Source organism: Triturus cristatus, chromosome 12 (assembly GCF_964204655.1).
Source record: "Triturus cristatus chromosome 12, aTriCri1.1, whole genome shotgun sequence".
NCBI lineage: Eukaryota > Metazoa > Chordata > Amphibia > Caudata > Salamandridae > Triturus > Triturus cristatus.
This window is the reverse complement of record NC_140595.1, coordinates 651,710,340-651,732,391: the sequence shown is the minus strand read 5'-3', so window position 1 is coordinate 651,732,391 and position 22,052 is coordinate 651,710,340. Positions and strand designations below refer to the sequence as shown.

Sequence of the window (22,052 nt, the reverse complement as noted above, 5' to 3'; positions counted from 1 at the left end):
GTGCTAGCACCTCCCCAGACAGACTTTAGTGTATTGGGGCAGGGAGGGCTGAAAGGAATGAGACATGCCTGGGGCACACAAGGTGTCCCATGCATAGCCCAGTTCAAACCGGTGCTGGGGCACTCCAGCCCCAGTCCTGGCGCGAAACTGGACAAAGGGAAGGGGGTGTAACCACCCCCCTCCCAGGTCCCACCCATAAGGCGTGACCTAGCAGGTATCCCAGCCCCCCAGATTAGTATAAGAGTGGGAGTTGGGCCTCAAGACTTTAGATTATCCTGAACCTGCAACTTGAACAGAAACTCTGGACCTTTGACATTCGACGAAAGAAGAAGACTGAAGAATCTCCCTTGTGGCCAAGGAGTGGCTACCCTGTGCAAACAGGCACCATCAAGAGACTACCCTTTGCTTTGCTCCAGTGCTACGAGGGACCGACTGCAGAGCCCGACCAGAGCCTTGACTTCCAGACTTCTCCGACCCTGATCCACATCCACAGCCGTGCTAAGATCCGTGGAGGCGACGAGAGACGTGGGACCGGCTACCTGGGAAAAGTGGCTAGTATCTTCAAGCGCAGCTTCTGAGGCACCCTCGAAGTTGTGCACCGGGGATTGAGAAGCCCCAACCCCAAGCACCATCTGCACCGAAGATCAGCCCCCCACACTCCACGAGTCCTGCGTGGGGCCCTTCTGCATTTTCCTGCTTGCCGCGTCTGTCCGGTTGCTTGCCCGCTGGCTAGTGGCCTTTGAGACAACGCACCCTGAAATCTTCAGCGCTGGTTTGCCTCCTCCAGACTGGCTCCCACTTCTCTGCAAAGAAGAAGCACCCCAGACCTTCCTGGTCTGCACCAGAAGCAAGTCCTCCGTTCTTCGTGGGTTCCGCTTGCCAAGGCTTGGTGAGTCCTAGTCCAACTTCGACGCCGCCGACAGCAAGAGCCTTTGTGGGACAGCTCGCCTCCTGGTCCTGGTCATCCTCGACGTTCCCTGGTCCTCGTGGCTGCAGCGACAAGCTTCACCTTCACCTGCAAATCTTCACGACATCATCTGGTTCCTTCCTGGTTCCACGTGGTCACTGGCTAGTGACCTTGACTCTGTCCCTTCTGCTTGCAGGTATCCTTTCTTCCTGATCCCGGCCTTGGGATCCACCGGACACTCTTCACTGACTGCCTGTCAGCATCTTTCTTCAGGCATCCATAGGAGTCGACGACGAAACCCGACGCAACTTCACCCCTATGCACCCGCAGCCTGTGGGCTAGGTAACTTGGGTACTCCGGTGCTCATCAGGATAGTGACTATCCTAGTGTCTAGTTTTGCAGTCTCGACTTCCTAGCTACTCCGGAAGTGTCCTAAATCTATTTAATTCAAAACTGTACTATTTCTATCGATTATACGCATTACGCGTGAGTGTTTCCACTCTGCACCTGAATCCCGTGGGCCTCCCACTTCCTAACCTTTGGTAGTCTAGTGTAGCCCCAGCGATTCCCTAGGCCTAGGCCTATCCTATTTCCGTGACAGTGGTCCTTATACCACTTACTTAGTATATGGTTTGCGTGGCCCCTAGGGCCTAACTGTATTACTTACCTGTGTGACTTAATGTATGCATAAATAAGACTGTGTTGTACTTACCTCTAATCTCATAAGGAGTGCTGAGGGTTTGTCTAGAATAAATACACTTTATTTTATATATATATCTGTTGTGGTGTCCTTTCATTTGGTATTCAAGGGATTATATATGGTATCACAGCTGGCTTCACATGCCATTCAGAGTTTAGCCTAAGACTGCTCTTGTCCATGCTACCACTAGGATAGCTGGTCTATAAGGTTGACTTTACAACCAATCACCATAAGTGTATTTGGACTGATATAAGGTGTACACTAGAACTAGTGACATCATACATCAGGCCAACTTCTCACATTGGTGAGCAGCGGTTGGGATCTGAGCTTGCTGTTGTAATACCATTGTAATCTTGAGATACTAAATTGAAAGATCACACAGATATTGTTTAGGTACATATAACATAGATTATAATACTTAAGTCCTTCTGGACTTAGTGGTTGTAGGTTGAAGGGAGTAACACACCCTGACTACAACTACTAGAGAGGTTTAGTAGATACAACTAGTGTAGGTAGGTGTACACACCACACCCTCACTAGAATCATGCCCCTGGATGGAGATCACACTGATGCTCCCTCAGGAGAGGAGAATCCTAGACAGGTTCCCTCTAGGTATGATGCATTCACTTTCCAGGAGATGAGACAACTGTGTACCTCCAGGAGATTAAAACAGGGTTCCAACCCTACCCTTAAACAGCTAGTGGAGCTTCTGGAGGCCTATGATGCTGAAAGAGCTGCCCAGGATGGGACCATAGCTATAGATAAGGGTCTACCCACCACAGAGGAGTCAGATGGGGCTTCAGATGGAGAGGTAGACAGCCAGGGCCAAGTAGGAAGACTTAGCCAGGCTAACCTAAGTTTACATGGGAGTTTGCATGGGATCCCCCCATACAGACCCCCAAGTGGGCTTAACCAGAGAAACAGGAGGGACAGATCCCCTTCAAGGGAATCTGTCCACTCCCATGTCTCTAGCATCTCTAATGTTTCCTCTCACAGGGGAATGACTTCCCCTGAGAGAAGGGAGCATGAAGCCAGAATGAGGGAAGCTAATCTGAGGATTCAGAGGGAAGAACTTGCCCTTGCCAAAGAGAAGCTTGCTCTGGCTAGAGAACAAAAGTTAAGTGGGTTAGAACCCACTGGTGGCAGCAACATTCCTAGAGATAGGGATAGGTCTTATGACCATAGAAACCTAAGCAAGATAGTCCCCCCATATCAGAATGGGGATGACATCCACAAGTGGATGACTGCTTTGGAGAGGGCCTGCAAAGTACAGCAGGTACCCCAGAGTCAGTGGGCAGCTATCTTGTGGCTCTCCTTTTCTGACAAAGGTAGAGACAAGCTCCTCACAGTCAGTGATGAGGATGCTAACAATTACAAAGTCCTGAAGAGTGCTCTGATAGATGGGTTTGGCTTAACCACTGAGCAATATAGGTTGTTGTTCAGAGACACCCAGAAGACACAGACACAGGACTGGTCTGATTTTGTGGATTGTGCCACTAAGGCTTTGGAAGGATGGTTGACTGGCAGCAAGGTGCAGGACTATACCGGATTGTACAACTTGATTATGAGGGAGCAGATCCTTAGTAATTGTCAGAACCAGCTTCTCCATCAACACCTGGTAGACTCAGATTTGACCTCTCCCCAAGAATTGGGAAGAGGGCAGATAAATGGGTCAGGACCAGGATTAGGCCTAAAAATCAGGGTGGTGACCAAAAGAAAGATACCACCAAGCCTCAAGAGAAGGGTGGGGATAAAACAAAAGAGAAATCTTCCTCAGGGCCCCAAAAGTCCACACAGGGTGGTGGGTCCCAAGCTCCCTCCTCTACCACAGTTAAAAAGCCTTATTGCCATGAGTGTAAAACTCCTGGGCATTAGAAAACTGACAGCAGTTGCCCAAAGGCTAAAAACAAAACTGTTCCTCCAACTACTCCTGTCACACCACCTATTACTGTCAGCAGTAATCCCCAAGGTGGTGGGAGTGCCCCCAAAAATTTGGTTGGGTTTTCTTGGGGAACACAGGGGGACCCTGGCTTAGCCAATTCCCCTACAGCAGCTACTCTTGTCTGTGATGGTGGCATGGGGTTTGCCAACTTCACTGCCTGTCCCAACACTTTGGGTAGGTACAGAGAGGAACCCTACATCAATGGTAGAAAAGCTGAGGCCTACAGAGACACTGGAGCTAGCATCACTATGGTGGCCCATAGGCTAGTTCCCTCTGAGCAGCTTTTGCCTGGTTTCTCATACCAGGTAACTAACATTGATGGCAAACAGAACAGTCATCCCATGGCAGAGGTATGTCTCAGCTGGGGAGGTGTCACTGGCCCTAAAAGGGTGGCAGTGTCTCCAACCTTGCCTGTGGACTGCTTACTGGGGAATGACTTAGAACTCTCAGCTTGGGCTGGAGTTGAACAAGACACCCATACTAAAATGGTAGGCCTTTCAAAAAAGGGTAGTGGGGTTGTGCCAGTCACAACCCCTGTCCAAGTAGATTTCCTCCCTGAAAAGGTTGGAAGGGCAGTGGTAGCCACAGCCCAGGCAAAGACAGACTTCCCTGTAGAGATTGGCAGAGCTGTGACAGTCACAGCTCAAACCCAAACTGAGTGCCTCCCTGAAAAGGTTGGCAAGGCTGTAATGGTCTCAGCCCATACTCAGACTGACATAGGTGTAGTGAAGCCTGAAACTATGGATCACTCCACACAAACAGAGAGTAGTGGGGAGGAAGAAAAGTCTCCCTCTCCCCAGACATTAGGAAAAGGTCAGCCTCCTCAGGGATCTGACCTCACCCCTTGTGAAGGAACTGCCCCAGAGGTAGCCAGGCCTGGCCTGGCAGAGCCTCTGATGTCAGTGGCCCCTTCCAAGGTGGGACCCAGTCTGGTGCAGGTAGCCTGCCTCTCTCTACCCTGCCTCAGTCAGCCCAGGGCTGCAGAGGTCAGGGAGGCCAGTGGACCCCAAGAGGGCCCCTGTCCACAAGAACCCCCCCCATCAAAAGAATGAGAATTGCCTGGTTAGTTGCCCTAGCCAGGTGATGGGTAAAAACATTCCTGAGGGATCCCCTTTACAGGTAGTTAGGGACCTCCCCCAGAGGGATTCTGTTGGGCACAGGCAAACATGGGACCTTAGGGCCCCAAACCTGACCTGTCCCTCCAGTAAGCCCACAAAAGGGACCCAGCCTCCAGCTTTAGGTAGCCAGAGGCTGACCCTGAGGGCACAGTGCAACTCTGTTACAGAAAGAAAGGCATCCATGGTGGAGGATGATTGGAGGAAGCTGAGGCCTCACTTTGAGGACACTCACTTCAGTACTCCATCTCAACACCAGCCTTTTACTTTGCAAAGACACACCCAAGGTAGAGATTCCCTATGGTGGAGACCCTATGATACCTTTAGGATGAGGGATTGCTTAGTGGACCATGAGACAGGGGGTAACCATGCCAGTGCTGGTTCTTCCTTATATGGCCACTTAGGCAATAGAGGCTTACCTTGTCAAGGCCAGCCTTATCTCCTTTCGTTTGGGGGGGGGGGGGTTGTGTAGGAAGGTGGATATCTGACTATGGTTACCCCCAAATTTTTGCCTAGTGTCTAGCTGGTTTTTCGACTTAGTTGGCCTGAGATCCTGCCATTCAGGGTCTCAGGCTGTCTGCTCTCTCCTTAAAATGGACTCCATGTACCCTAGGTGCATACACAATTGGTAAGGATCACCTTATTGGACCCTGTACAGTGTACCCTAGGTACCCAGGGCATAGGTGTACCCTAGGCCTCCCAGGGGCTGCAGCATGTATTATGCCACCCCTGGTCTGGCCTTCCCATCAGACACAACTGGCTGATCACTCAGCTGGGGCAAGGTCGTGTAATCACCCCTTGCTTAGATATAGTATATATATATCTACCTTATATATAGACACATGTGTACCTATCAGCCACTCCTATGGCAGGCCTTAACAATCCTGGAGGCAGAGTGCTTGGTAACATGTGAGATGGTGCTCTAGCATGATATGAGCCTGTCTGCAGCTTTCGGAACCATGTCCTTATAGCTGTTCTATGATATAGCCTACCATATACTCTTAAAGTGCCTTATAATCTTAAACGGTTATGGTAACTATGGTTTGGCTGTATCAAAACATGTCGTGTGAGGTGTCTAACACTTTGGAATAATACCCCCATACCATTTCTGGTGATTAGGATATTATTCCTCCCTTCTAGAGGGAGAGACATGTTAAAATCCTACTTTGCTGTTTAACTCTAACCAAAGCCTCAGCATCACAAAATGGATGCTGCTGCCACAGACACAAGTCTGACCTCCTGCTGCTGGGAGTGATCCCAGCAAGGGAGGCTTGGACAATAGGTTTCCTGCTTGGGGAGGTGCTAGCACCTCCCCAGACAGACTTTAGTGTATTGGGGCAGGGAGGGCTGAAAGGAATGAGACATGCCTGGGGCACACAAGGTGTCCCATGCATAGCCCAGTTCAAACCGGTGCTGGGGCACTCCAGCCCCAGTCCTGGCGCGAAACTGGACAAAGGGAAGGGGGTGTAACCACCCCCCTCCCAGGTCCCACCCATAAGGCGTGACCTAGCAGGTATCCCAGCCCCCCAGATTAGTATAAGAGTGGGAGTTGGGCCTCAAGACTTTAGATTATCCTGAACCTGCAACTTGAACAGAAACTCCGGACCTTTGACATTCGACGAAAGAAGAAGACTGAAGAATCTCCCTTGTGGCCAAGGAGTGGCTACCCTGTGCAAACAGGCACCATCAAGAGACTACCCTTTGCTTTGCTCCAGTTCTACAAGGGACCGACAGCAGAGCCCGACCAGAGCCGTGACTTCCAGACTTCTCCGACCCTGATCCACATCCACAGCCGTGCTGAGATCCGTGGAGGCGACGAGAGACGTGGGACCGGCTACCTGGGAAAAGTGGCTAGTATCTTCAAGCGCAGCTTCTGAGGCACCCTCGAAGTTGTGCACCGGGGATTGAGAAGCCCCAACCCCAAGCACCATCTGCACCGAAGATCAGCCCCCCACACTCCACGAGTCCTGCGTGGGGCCCTTCTGCATTTTCCTGCTTGCCGCGTCTGTCCGGTTGCTTGCCCGCTGGCTAGTGGCCTTTGAGACAACGCACCCTGAAATCTTCAGCGCTGGTTTGGCTCCTCCAGACTGGCTCCCGCTTCTCTGCAAAGAAGAAGCACCCCAGACCTTCCTGGTCTGCACCAGAAGCAAGTCCTCCGTTCTTCGTGGGTTCCGCTTGCCAAGGCTTGGTGAGTCCTAGTCCAACTTCGACGCCGCCGACAGCAAGAGCCTTCGTGGGACAGCTCGCCTCCTGGTCCTGGTTGTCCTCGACGTTCCATGGTCCTCGTGGCTGCAGCGACAAGCTTCACCTTCACCTGCAAATCTTCACGACATCGTCTGGTTCCTTCCTGGTTCCACGTGGTCACTGGCTAGTGACCTTGACTCTGTCCCTTCTGCTTGCAGGTATCCTTTCTTCCTGATCCCGGCCTTGGGATCCACCGGACTCTTCACTGACTGCCTGTCAGCATCTTTCTTCAGGCATCCATAGGAGTCGACGACGAAACCCGACGCAACTTCACCCCTATGCACCCGCAACCTGTGGGCTAGGTAACTTGGGTACTCCGGTGCTCATCAGGATAGTGACTATCCTAGTGTCTAGTTTTCCAGTCTCGACTTCCTAGCTACTCCGGAAGTGTCCTAAATCTATTTAATTCAAAACTGTACTATTTCTATCGATTATACGCATTACGCGTGAGTGTTTCCACTCTGCACCTGAATCCCGTGGGCCTCCCACTTCCTAACCTCTGGTAGTCTACTGTAGCCCCAGCGATTCCCTAGGCCTAGGCCTATCCTATTTCCGTGACAGTGGTCCTTATACCACTTACTTAGTATATGGTTTGCGTGGCCCCTAGGGCCTAACTGTATTACTTACCTGTGTGACTTAATGTATGCATAAATAAGACTGTGTTGTATGTACCTCTAATCTCATAAAGAGTGCTGAGGGTTTGTCTAGAATAAATACACTTTTTTTATATATATATCTGTTGTGGTGTCCTTTCATTTGGTATTCAAGGGATTATATATGGTATCACAGCTGGCTTCACATGCCATTCAGAGTTTAGCCTAAGACTGCTCTTGTCCATGCTACCACTAGGATAGCTGGTCTATAAGGTTGACTTTACAACCAATCACCATAAGGGTATTTGGACTGATATAAGGTGTACACTAGAACTAGTGACATCATACATCAGGCCAACTTCTCACACAGGGCACATTTGATGAGAATGCTGGGAAAATGCAAAATTACTTCAGAAATCATATCACTATTAACAAGAAAGATCACTGGAAAAACAAAATGGTTAGTATCAACGGTATAATTGTTTTCTTATACCATTATGATGAACCAGTAATTCATAATAATACAACTATTGCATTGTGTGATATGTTGCATATTTAGATACACTCATGGGCTTTGAAATAAATTGCAAATTGCCGGGTATGTAAAGAAAAGACGTGTGAAATGATAGGTGCAATCCAGATGATCATATTTCCCACTGTGGCTATCTGCTCTTGATGCCATCAGAATGCCAGGATCCAGAGGCATAATGCCATTAAGGGTAAAGGTGGGCTCTGTTACAGGCAAACATGGCGGCTGTCCAAGGATTTTGGGTTGTATTTTTAGAGTTATATAGTTTCGTGTTGCCCCTAATACCTCAAGATATTTGAGAAAATGTTCTACGGACATGGACATGGTACAAGACTTCATCAGTGGCACAAATGAAAACTTTGTAATCAAATGACCATTTCCTTTTGCAGGTTCTTTATGTATCACATATATGTTCTGTTGCACACAGACATATCTTTGAACTATCAGCATGCATAGGAAATAGTCTTACTGTTCAAGTCATGTTTATAGAAAGTATTCCGCTCTCTATGCAGAAACAAACAAAGGTTTGCGTACACTTGCTTTGTCATTCTCGCACATACAAAAGTGGGGTGTTGTTCCTACCCATTGTAAAAGTGTGTTATTGCTAATAGTGATTAGTTGTATTTTTCATTATATATTTTATCTATTTCTCATTCTATTGGGGCATTTGTAAAGCACAGAGAGGCGAGCAGCATGCAGTACATATTGTTTACTTAAGCCAACATATGAGAATACAGTGACATGAAGGCATGTTTACAATTTGAACTTAGTAAAATAAGCATGTACCGAAGAGAACAGAAACATAGCATATCAGTGGGTGAGATGGGGATGGGTAGGGACACAGCCTGGATGGTAGGAAAATTGTGAAGAAGTGGGTTTGGGTTTTGAAATGTTGTCAGAATTGTACCAGTAATGGAGGAAGGCTAAGGCGAAAAAGGGGGTTGTTGATTTTTTTTTTCTTAAATAATTTCTCCTACTTAAGAAATAAATTGTGAATGTGTGGTACCTGACATTAAGTTTGCTGCCTTTTGTGGGGGGTTTTTCTTACAATTTAGCTGGGCGCCCAAAGAATTATTGGTGAATCTAAGTCTAGAAACAATTGTGTCTGTCATGTTACTGGAATAAATATAAATATATATGTATATATATATATATATATATATATATATATATATATATATATATATATATATATATATATATATATATATATATATATATATATATATATATATATATATATATATATATATATATATATATATATATATATTTCCACAGACTAACCCCAGTCCATAAGTTGTATATCCACACAAATTGCTCTAAAGTTGCATTCATATGAAACCATTGTACTGAGCAACATACATAAATAAGCAAGTACATCCGCAAGTATATAAATAGGTGTGCAGTGTAATATGCTCTGTATTACCATTTTTGAGCACAGGGAGTGGCATGAACCAGGAGAGTAATCAAAAATAACAAGGGAGTTACCCCGATGTGACACACACAAGGGACGGGGTATCGATATTCAGCAAAACACAAATGTCCCTATCAGAAAAGGCCTACGGGGTTGTCCTCAGCCAAGTGTCTAAATGTTCACAGACTCAATAAATTATCTCAGAAAAAAGGTTTGCCCTCCGACCTGTACACAGTAACTTGTATATGCACTGAAGAAAGCCTTTTAGAAAAACGTATTCTTTAAAATCAAAATTATTTATTATTTTTTTTAAAAAGCCAAAATGAATCATATAAAATATCTTTCCCTCCCAAAATGGGTTACAATCTTTAATGAGTACAATTAATCACAATAAAATTAGTCATCATGAATAAAAAGTCGACGCAGCGTTTCGGTGATTTCTTAATCTTTCACCTTCTTCAGGACTAAAACAGTTTCATCAAATCTCATTTGTTTTTAAAAAAGGGGGAATAGACGTTTGAATAGACTATCCAAGGGGAATGACCCTTCAAATTGGTAGTTTCTGCCTGCTGATTATTCAGCCTTATTATTAGTTTAATTCAAATATTTTATCCGCAAGAGCCACCGTAAATGTATTCGTTTGTCGAGAAAAGAACACTCTAAATCTTTTAGGGACTGTTTTCTCGCAATGCTCGGGGACGTGTAAATCCTTTTCTTTTCTTCAATTCTTGTCATGTAATAAGGAAGTTACATCTGATAGGTCTAAGGGAGTGATTATTCTCAATTTTTCACTTTCCTGTAATCGATCCTTTTAAAACAAAATCGGCCTCCCTGTTCTTGCGGACCCTTCGATAATGGCAGGAGAGGCCAAGCCTCAAATAGGCTATTCTGATTCTTCCCTCCCTCAACAATGGTAATAACCTGCATGTTACACTCTGGCATCTTCATAAATGTTTTATACCATGGTGTTTTTCAATCTGCCAATGATATTGCGTTATTTAACCAAAACTAGGGTGCACTGGCTTAAAGTTGTGTACGGAATTAATTAAAGAGGACGCATGGCTATTAGCAGAGCTCTTTCTCAATGCAAAGTGATTGCTCCATGCAATATGTGAGTCAGTTTAACTGTACTGCAGTAATAACATGACATTTGTAATAAGATCAAGCCTCTATAAATGCAGACATTTTTCCCTCTTTTATCCCTCAACTATCCTTCTCAATCCAAAAATAACTAACATAGCCACCACTCAAATTACCTTCATATTTTCACTATACTAATTCACCACTAATCCTTTATGGGTTCTGGAGTAGCGTGCTACTCGCCGAAAAAGCACGTTCACGCCTCATCAGGGGTAGTAAGAGCTATATAAATGCAATTACAATCCAATACAATATGTACCATGATGGAATCTACTGCTGAAAACACAATAATTCAATAAGAATTGAACTTATACCCGTGCCTTCTTGGTCTGGCTTTGAGAATTTGGAACCTCCCAAAATCAGATCTAACCCCTCGATTGGCACATTGAAAAAAGAAATCAAAGGATTTCTCCTGAATTACCTGCAACCATAGACCTGAAGCCACCGGAACTAACGTCTACTTCTGTTCTACAGCTTTCTTTTGGATGTTCAGAGATGCATTTGTGCTGCTGTATACCTTCTACTGTCTGGAGTAGATAGTGCTTTCTGGCGTTACCATTTACCTGATTACTTACATGTTGAACTTGCTACCTTTCCTGCTCATGTTGCATGCTTTGTGTACAGCGCTCTGACACCCAGACGGGCCATTTTCGCGCTTTATTAAACCTTTCAAATAAATAAATATTGGTTTGGTGACATGCTTCCATCGCACCGTGCATCCATGGTGTCGTGTGGTGCGCAGAGCAGCAGGAGTCTGGCAGCGTCATTGCCGTGTTGAGTCCCCGCGCCCGCCCCTCCCTCAGAGGGCGCCCCCTGTCAGCACCCACGGGTAGCATCAATCACGTGTTAACGCGGTGCCAGCCTCCCTCGTCCTTTCGCCGAGTGGCCGGAGTGGGCCTTCCCCCCCAAGCCCTCCGGCCTAATGTAAACGTTTGGGGATCGGTTTTCGGGGGAGGGGTGTCATTCGGGGAAGGGGGCGAGGGTCTGGAGTGAAGTCACACTCGTGTTAATTAAAAGCAGGACTGGCAGAGGGGCGCACGCCTGTCTGCCCCCTCCCTGGGTGGTCCGAGCTCTGATAAACACAGGGGCCGCTCCCAGGGCGCCCCCTCGGCCCCCCTGGATACATTTCATGCTCACATTACAGCCTCGGCTGCAGCAGAGTCTCTTTCACTTAAGCAATTAGCCAGTAAAAATACTTTGCTCAGGGAGAGGAAGAAGAGCCGCATTTGTCTGTTTTTACACGAGACGCTGGACTTTTATTGGAGGGAAAATAACTGCATTAGACTAGAGAGCGAGCCGGGGCATTATCTGCTCAGCTCCAGCCCAGGGATTGGGATCCAGGGGGGCTTCCACAGATACCCGCGCGCTGACCTCTGAACTCACGTTATCGGTACGTGGCGCGTGAACGAGAGCCTCGGATCGCAGAGGGCTGACTAGGCATCTCCAGATTAAAAGATTCCAGTATTCCTGATCCGTAAATCTCACGCACGGTCCGTTCTGCACTGGGAGGTATCCGTGCGCTAAGGTAGTCCTTTAGGCGCTAGAGTGTTTGAAAACATATATGGTGTTTGTCATGCCTACGAATAATTTCATGAAAAGACACAATAAACTCGTGTTCAAATCGGAGAGGTCTGTTTATCAGCTTTTTAAAATAATTTTGTTCAGAATACAGACAATTACATTAGCAGAATCCTGTAGTAACAGAAACGCGAGGCAACGTATGGCAGAGTGTGTCAGAAGTAAGTACAGCGAAAAGAAACAAACATTGTCAAATTCAATAGCAAACAGTAGTGAGCAGCACTTGATACAGAATAACTGCAAATGTAAGCATGGCCCAAGGAAACAAGCACTCTCCTAGCAGAAAAAATGTTCCAGTAGAATAAACAGGCAGACCAGAGCGAAGTCTGAGGAAGGAGACATCTTGTTTTAATCTAATATGACATAATTCCTAAAGATATCAGGTTATGAATGAATGAAATGTATTGTTCAGTTAGTAACAATTTGCAATATGACGCATTTATACACACTTCATATGTATTATCATTGTTAAACAAAAAAACTGACCTATCAGGTATTATAGCCTAGCAGCGAATTGTTATGCTTTCGGGGCATCTATACACAATTCTGCAAGTGGGCTCAATTTTTATAATCAATAAAAGAAGGTGGCCAGTTATGCATCATTTAATTTTGAGTTTCTATTGGTGGATGGTTATAACCTACTAACACAGTCCTCTGTCTTTGTATTTTCCTGTTGTAGGGTCTATTTCTCTGTCTGTATTAGTCAGGCAGTCTATCTATCTTCACCTACATCCTCCATTCAACTGGACAACTAAGCTTACGCTGCTCCTAGAATCCTGAAAAGGTTGCAGTGCTGGCTCCAGAATGCACTAAACACAAATGGACGTCTGTGTGTGTGCGCGTGCCTGCTGGTCTCAGAGTGTATTTAATTACATTGTTGATATCTTTATATAAATGTATATGATCTAGCAAATATAGTGCATGCATGTCACCTATCTTTAATACCGATTCGGTACATATCTATCGTTGCATGGAAAATAGATGGACGGACGGAAGTGGGTGTTGAACAGACAGTGGGCTGGTAAATGGACGGACGGATAAAGGTGGTTGTTGGAAGGACAGAGTGTCGGTGGACCTACTGAGAAAAGGTTTTTTTTAGAAAGACAGAGGGTGGTTGTACCAACTGAAGGAAGTGGTTTTTGCATGGACAGAGGGTGGGTAGATGGGCTGACAGGCGAGGTGGGTGTTGGAAGGAAAGTGGGTGGGTGGAAGGAAGGAGGTGTGTGTTGGAAGGAAAGTGGGTGGATGGAGGTAGGTGTCAGAAGGATAGTGGGAGAGTGGATGTACAGACGGACGGAGGTGGATGTTGGATGGACAATGAGTGGGTACACGGATAGGCGAAGGGGGGTCTTGTAAGGACAGAGGGTTGGCAGATGGATAAGTGGGTGAATAGATGGATAATATATGCCACAAATCATAACATAAAGTGTGTGTGTGTGTGTGTGTGTGTGCATGTGTGTTTGTGTGTCTCACTATATACACTTGACATTCCTTTGTTGCATGTAACAGCAGGTACTGCCTCTATTTCACATTCATGTGCTATTTCGTGTTATTGCACCTGCTTCGCGAGCTAGCATGGTCCATACCCATGATAGTGTGTGCCCTACATACATATGATGCTGGGAGGAGAAGGTGCTTATGACATATGATCAATGCGTACCGTTTGCCTCTCTAGAATCTGAGGGTCCACAACCGGCATGCTGACTCTGCGGACTCCCTGCTGCAGGGAGCAGTGAGATATGGGGCAGCATCAGATTGGTAGGGTGGGCACTCGGGCAATGCCCGAGGGGCCGGTTTCCAAATTCCAGCTGTGCCCTGGTTTTTTGAGCAGCCTGGGGGGCCGATTTGGGCGGTTTCTGCGTTGTACTATGCTGCCAGCAGCCCAGTGGGTGCCTGAGTTGCCTTTCTGGAGGTCGATGGGCATCCATGACCTCCTTTTTATCAACTGCAGAGGTGTAACTGGGCCAGCCCATTTATGCATGTTGAGCGGGAGCAGGGGACCTGAGCAGAAGTGGCCTCACTTGTTTTCAGGTGTGTTTCACCACTGTAAACTAATCTTTGCATTTTTTTTAACGCTCCCCCCCCCCCATTTTTTTAATAAAATTTCACCGAAGCAATGTTTCGCAGAAAGGCAATATGCAAATGTAGGCCACCATTTTTGAGTGTGCCCGGTCTGATTTTTAATCCCAATCCAACCCTGGGTGTTGGCACATATTGCACAGTGAAATGCTGGTCTGTCTTCAGTCCCTCGGACCCATGATGTGGGCCTTGAAAACCATTGCAGAAGCCTGTCCTGCGGTACTGTCACTGGCTTAGCATCTGCATGCATTTTACCAAAGGGCTAGAGGTCAAGATGGCATGACTTCATAAAAGTATAGAGTAAGGTACAAAACAAAGCGGGGAGAATTCGAAAAAATATATATAACATGAGAATAAAACAAGAACATATAGAAAAGGCAAGGAGCATGAGGAGGCTGACATTTGGAGTATTAGACAAAAGGCACGTAAAGTAGAAAACAGAGAAGACGCACACATAGAAAAATGGGAAAAGATGGGCAGAAGGCAGGACGGGAACAGAGACAGAGAGGTCATTGGTCACCAAAGGTAGGCAGAAAAAGTTAAGATAGATAGAAAATGAGAAAAGACAGACAGAAAGCAATGGTAAGAAGGGATACACGCATATAAAAAAAATGAAAATTACAACAAGGGGACAGTTACAGTCAGCTGTGGCTAAAGTGGAGGCAGGCAGATAGGAAAAAGGCAAAAGGATGAACAAATATTCAGAGGGACAGGTGCCATGCGACAAAGAGTCAGAAAGGCAGATACATGGCGGAGAAAAGCTAGCTACGGAAAAAGTAAAAGTAAACAGAGAATGACAACAAGGCGGACAGACAGTTAAAGAAGGGATACACACAAGTAAACCGAGAGGGTGAAATGCAGAAAGGCACGATAAGGGACCGATACAGTAATATAAAAAAAAAGCAGGCAGGTAAAAAAGCAAAAAAATACGTTTAAGCAGTCAGACAAAGAATAAGACAAAGGCGAAAGACAAACTGAAAAGTAAAACAACAATTAAGCGAAATGACAGGGAATGGGCAAATGTCACACAAACACAAAAGGGTAAAAAAAGAAATTCGGTAAAAGAGAGATGGAATGGCAAGCGTACCCGCACAAAGGCAGAAAATGGCAAGCACACATTCAGGCAGCCATGCACACCTTGGACAGAGAAGAGTCGGGCAGACTGAGAGAAAACACAGAAAACCAGATAGAAAATATCGGAAAGACAAGCCTAATGATGGGCAGCGGATGATAAAATGGGGAAAGATAGGTCGGTTAAAAGACTTAAAAAGCAAAAAAGCAAAAGACAAGCTTCTAGATCGAGGAGAGGGCAAATGGATTGAAAAAAGTTAGCAGACAGTGGATGGCAGAAAGACAGTTACTAGCATAAAAGGGAAATTGAATAAAACCAGACTGAGATGATAACAGAAAGGCCGGTGTGATGTGACTAACAAAAAATACTCCTAGAAAGAAAAAGACAGACAGAAAGAAAAACAACCGAGCACTGTAAGAAACAAAAGTACATTTTGCAAAGAATGAACGAGTTGTGTGTAAAATACCAAATACACACCCTACTCTCAAATCACTCTAGATTTAGAATACAGAAACTTTATCAAAAAAAGATTAAAGTCCCTACTGAAAATATTGTGCCACGGCAAAAGGTGTGGGTGAGTTTTTCGCCTTCTCATTCTTTGATGCAGACATGGTGTGCCTTCTGTCCCCCTACACATTCTGACCTCTGGATATTTTTTTGCTTCAGTCATGAAAAGAATGCAGCATTTCATAATGTGGGTAATATATATATATATATGTATGTATGTATGCGCCACGGTTTCTTCCATTTGATTGACAATCATAGCATATGAAGGAGTCTATGGAAAGCTATGGAATACTAGTAGATGTAATGCCCCTGCGCCCTCCGAGCAGCTGCTAGTGTGCGGCGCGCGGTGCTGCACTGATAATGCAGGGGTACTGCCATGTGACACGTATCACACGGCGCGTGGGGGCGAAGGGAGCAGCTCGAGGAAAATCAGTGAGCTCAAGTGCGGTCAAAACTACCGCGAGTTTGGGGGAAAGTAATAAAGTAAACACTTTAAATGAAGAACAACAAGCACAGAATAGTGAAAGCAGTATTTACAGAGTAGTAAAAGGGGTCGGAAATACAGGGGAATAGAAATTGGATAGCCGCTACGGAAGTTAAAGAGGGAGTTTGCGTCTAACATGTCAATAAGTGATTGCACAAAACATGGGGTAGAGTGGACTTCATCATCGGATTTAACATTTAGCTAAATCATTGGCTGGTTTCATTTAATATTTTACATTTTAATGTATGCAGCCATACAAGGGGCATTCTACATATTTTAAAACAATTTCCCTCAATGGCTTAGTGTGCGGCATAAATTGTACAAGAAAAGAGGAGGCAACCCGGGCTTGTCCCCAAGTTTCAGGTGAAAAGAAATATATATATATATATATATATATATATATATACACGCACACCCATGTATATATTTATGTTTATATATTTCATTTTTCTATTTAGACATCTAGATTAAAAATAACCTTTCTTTCCCTCCACTCTCTGACTCACTCCAAACCTTTCTGTTATATATGGCCTTCCAAATATGCTTCCCAAACTTTTCCCTCTTTTCTATCCAATTCATCCCAATAACAGGCACACATGTTCACCACTCCTAATAACATCTCACGTCTTCCCTATGAAAGACTCAAGAGTGAATGTATGAGATCGCACGAACACGAACTTAAACTTTCCAAACTTAACATACAAGGAAAGGGAATCCCATATTATTAACACACGTGTAACTTTGGGTTCTGGAGAAGCGACTGTGCGCTGGAGTAGTAAGCGCTACATAACTACAATTACATTAATATAAAAAAGTTGTGAGCCAAAAAAAATGATTAACCCCAGATAGGTAGCACAAAGCCGCACATGTCTTTTGCCTGCAGACCCTCGACCCCGTACGCTGCTCCCTGGAGGAATTCCACTTGACTAGGACTACAAACGCTGCGTTATCTGAGGAAAATGTTTACGGCAGCAGTAGCGCCCTGAAGCCGGATTCAGCTACGTCTGTGTGAGCTATGCCAAGGGAAGCTCTGATTCTGCTGTCCAAGGAGGTCTATAAGAGTGTCATTACTAGACAATAGGATACTACTCTCATTAAACTGTCTGTGGCCTATTGGGGACCCACGGCCCGTGGGTCACGGGGTGACCCCTTACTCTCTGTTCTAGGAACCGCCATAGAGAGAGTCTTGGGAGAGGCCCCTGGTGCGACATCTTACCTAGTGTGCGAGGGAGCGTCCACTGTCAGCTCCAAACAGGGGGAGACCCACATAGTCTCTGTTCTATGAACCGTCCACTGGGACAGAGTTAAGGGATGTCGCGGTGCGACTATAGTAGGGACTATTCACCCTCAACTCCATACAGGGTGGCCCTGGGGTGACTCTTATTGTCTATTCTCAGAATTATTCCCTGAGGGAGCCTTACTGGAGGTCCCTGGTGCGACCTCCTACCTAGTGTGCTAGGGACCGTCCACTATCAGATCCAAAATGGGGGGCGGTTCTAGTGTGAACCCATAATCTCTTTTCTAGGAACCGTCCACTGAGCTAGCCTTGCGGATGTCTCCGATGCGACCTATAGCAGGGACAGTCCATTGTCAGCTCCATACAGGGTGGTCCTGACCTGGTGACTCCTACTCTCTGTTCTAGGAACCATCCACTGAGAGACCCTTACTGGAGGTTCCTGGTGCGACCTCTTACATTCCATTGTAGGAACCGTCCACAGTAAACGCATACAGGGGAGACCTGTGGTGACCTCTTATTGTCTCTGCTAGGAACTGCCCACTGTCGGTGCCATATAGGGGGGCCCTGTGGTGACCTCTTACTCTCTCTGCTAGGAGCTGCCCACTGTCTGTGCGGGGGGGCTTCTTCCGCCAGGAACCCTGCACTGAGAGAGCCTTGCTGGAGGCCCAGGGGCCGTTCGATACGAGTGGGGCTCGGGCAGCCTCTAACCTAGGAAACCAGGAACAATCCACTGACATTGCCTTACAGGGGGAGCCCTGTGGTAACCACTTTCTCTCCATTCTAGGAATGCCCCACAGCCAGCGCCACACCGGAGGGATGGAAGGGGGTATAGGGTAACTTCTCAAGCGCTACACTAGGAAATGCCCACTATTAATGCCTTGCAGGACTCGGGCCCTGGGATGACATTTTACTCCCCGTGCTTGGATCTCTCCACTATCAATATGGGATTTCCTGGGGTCACCTTTAACTCCAAATACTTCGAAGTGTTCACTGATACTGCGATGGGGGGAGGGGGTGTCCTCTCACTACTCTCTGTACTAGGAACCCCCACTGAGAGAGCCTTCCTGGAGGATCCCGGGGTGAACTCTTACCTAGTGAACAATGGACTGTCCCCTCTCAGTGACATATATGGGGCCCCTGTGAGGAACTCTTACTCTCAGTGCGAGGGCTCCTGGAGTGGAAGATCCTTACAGGTGACCCCGGGGTGAACTCTCAATGTCACCAATAGGAACACTCCACTGTCGTTGTTGCACAGGCGAGCCACGGGCGACATCTTACTTTCTGCACTAGGAACCCTCCATTGAGAGTAGTTTACTAGTGCCCCCTGGGTGACCTTTCACGTTTTTTTGTTGTTGTTTTTAGTAGCAAATTGGACTCAACCTGAAGGTATTGGAGCGCTTTAAATGAGCCCCAGTTACCTTTCACAGAGATACAATTATTTTTCGTAGGCGCGGGGAGATTAAGTAATTTGCCCAGAATCACACGATACTGAGCCGACGCGAAGCCTCGAACCTGGTTCCTCAGCTCCAAAATCGGAAGCTCTGGTCCTAAGGCCACATCCTCTCCTTCGAGGAATGCTCCACTGTCGCAGTCGTTAGGGGGGTGGGGGCATGTGGCGATCTCTTACTCTGTATATCAGGGCACCCCTCCCCGCTCTATACTGGGAGTACTCATCGTCCTGTGCCTCACGGAGAGCCCTCACGGGACCTCTTATTCTCATGCCAGAATCCCTCCACTATCAATGCTCTGACTTTCGGTGCATGATGGAGAACCCCTTGTGTGTCCCATGCCATGTCCCATGCCATTATGTGCCTCACTAAGAACCCCTAAAGATACCGCTCATTTTCTGACCCTTACTGGAAGCCCCCCTCCCCACCTCTCAATACCGTTCTATGAGCACCCTGTTTTATTGGTTTAAGGGGAGGGGGGCTGGAATGCCTCTCACTTCCCGAGGGAGACCCTGATATGTCTGGTACGAGTCAGCCCCTCCCGCCCAACCAAGAGATGTGTCTTGCTAGGTATACATACACCCCACCCCCTCCAAACAGACACATACTCCCTTTCTATGGATTCGAGGGAGGACAGGGACCCTTGTCCAAACCCCCGTCAACCCACCCTGCCCCCAACACACAAACACTCTCATCCCCCAAAGGAACTGACAGGTGGGTTCCCCTATATATTTGGTAAGAACGAACCCCTTCTTGGTCAGTTTAACCCAGCCCTGCAACCCCAACGCCCTACACCCACGCACCCTCAGCACACTTAGTATCACCCAGACACCCAGAATTCCGCTTCAGCGCGCCGGATGCGAACTTCTGCCGATCAGCAGCGAGTCCTGTCCGGTGTCGAGACCCGTTCGGTGGACAGAACAGACGTACACATAAAATATATGCGCCCGGCGATTGACTACAATAAATCTATGGATTGTGTATATTAACATATTACCCCTCAGACCCAGAAAGCCCGGTGGCATGCTTCTGCGGCGTGTCGCAAAAGCGCTTCACCTCCTCGTCCTGAGTAGTGGGCGCTATATATTATCAATACAACTCGATACCGTTTTTGGAAATGAGCGAACCCCTCTGGTTGTGTGAGGTGTGCTGGGCGCTCGCGGGGCCAGCGGTGCAAGGCTGCGAGGCAGCTTAACTCGCGAATCCGCTCTTAATATCCTGGCTGTCTTTACAGAGCAGGTTATCACGGCACCATTAGACAGAAAGACCATAGTTGTAATTGTTTCGGATGGGGGGACGAGCTCTCCATCCGCTATTTCTACGCATTGATATACTGCACCCCTCCGAGTAAAGACCAGTAGCTGTATGGCGGCCAATATGAGCGCCTAAGAGGTGTGAAAGGACGAGGCATTTCCAGATTTTTTTAAAATATATATATATCGGAATTTTTCAACGCTGCTTCCGTGCATAGGGGAGTTTGTGCTCTGGGGGTGTAGCGGACGCAACTGTGCCGCGCTAGGGTCGACAAAGCGCTATACAACAAAACAACCCTTTTTGTTTTAATTGTCCACCCGTGTGCATTGTGACGCAGAACGGAAACATGACATTGGCTGATTTTGAAAGGGAAGGCGCCTTATGAGTGTAGAAGTAAACAGGCGCTCAGTAATGCAATTTTAACTAACACGAGCGGAGTCTGTTTTCTAGTTTACAGATGTGGATGTGCTGCCTTGGGCGCAATATGCCATCACTACGTCACCAATACAAACATATACGCAAAACCCAAGTGAAGCCCCTGACAGGATGGCAGATGTTGTCAGACTGTCGGACACGGCTGAAAAACCTTGGTAAATCTAGGCAAAGATGGGACGATATGTTTTTTTTTTCTGTGGAGGGTGAAATAAGGGATCACATACATAAAATAAGAATTTACCCTCACGCGGTTTTTCCGTTTGTGCATAAAAAGAAGCACTTTTATGTGCTAAGATCTGAAAAAAAAGTTTGGGATGGGCAGGATAGATAGAATGCATTTATGTAACTGTTGCTCATATAAAGCGCCCCAATACTTTCGGGTCGAGTTCGCGCTATAGAAAACTGGAGAAAAAAAAGTCAATCGGACGTCTGGGGAAGGGGTGCGTGGGGTGTATCTCGTCAGTATCATCCAGTGAGATTCTGAATCACGACCCCAACCCTCTCCCTGCCACCTCCCTCCATCGTGTGTCCAAATGCCACCAGTGCACAGTCCCGCCAGACTTACCGTGCTAGAAGCGCACAGACACCATGCCCAGGATCAAGCGCGCGTGTGAGGCTCTGCCGACCCTTCGATACTGGTGCCACGGTGTGTGGTGAGCCCGGAGTGGGTGGCAGCGAGTTGTCTGCAGTGCTAGTCCGGGCAGCCTTTATTTACATGTGTAAAATGTAAACAAGCAGCAGGCAGTCTGGAGGGCTATTTTACACGGAGCAGAACAGGGCACTATACGGTCTAGCTGGGGCTTTAGCTGTGTTTTTTTTTTATTAAAGAACAGCAGAGAATATGTTTACATTTTACTGTGTAAACATCCCGCCCGTGTCCCTGCCTGCTTTGCTCCGAAACCAGAAAGTGTAGTTTAAACGGGCAGACACCCCTCCTGCTGAACCAGAACAGGGGCAGCATTACGCAGGGGGAAATTGTGTAAAAATGTGTAAAATTGCGATCTGAATATCACAAATACTCGAAACTGTTGGAATATGGCACGTGTATATCTGGCTCTATCTGTGGTAAGCAAGAAATATATTTTTACATTAAATAGGCAGAACATTTAATTTTACACGATGCAGTCTAACCAGAAATGTATATTTTGAGAAACAGCTACAAAGAAAAGCAAAACAGTAAAAATAGGTGCAAATTGTAGTGTATCGACCCCAGATATGTTTTTGCAGGGAGGGCGTCCTCTCTAGAATGTGCATAGTAAACTGACGGGCGGAATTAAAATAATATATATATATATACAGAATTAAAAAAGTAAAAAATACCCACAAAACACGCGCACTTTTGTTTAATGTGCTAAACAAGTGCACTTTTAT

The 22,052-nt window shown here is 46.5% G+C and overlaps 1 long non-coding RNA gene across 1 annotated transcript in view; it reads right to left on the bottom strand.

Annotated features, from left to right (window-relative positions):
• LOC146776480 (uncharacterized) overlaps positions 1-21,430 on the bottom strand; it is a 32,089-nt gene extending 10,659 nt beyond the window's left edge. The window contains exon 1 of the long non-coding RNA XR_014972196.1: positions 21,247-21,430. This is a non-coding gene — a long non-coding RNA (uncharacterized LOC146776480). The remainder of the gene's footprint in view (positions 1-21,246) is intronic.
• Between the last annotated feature and the right edge of the window lie 622 nt (positions 21,431-22,052).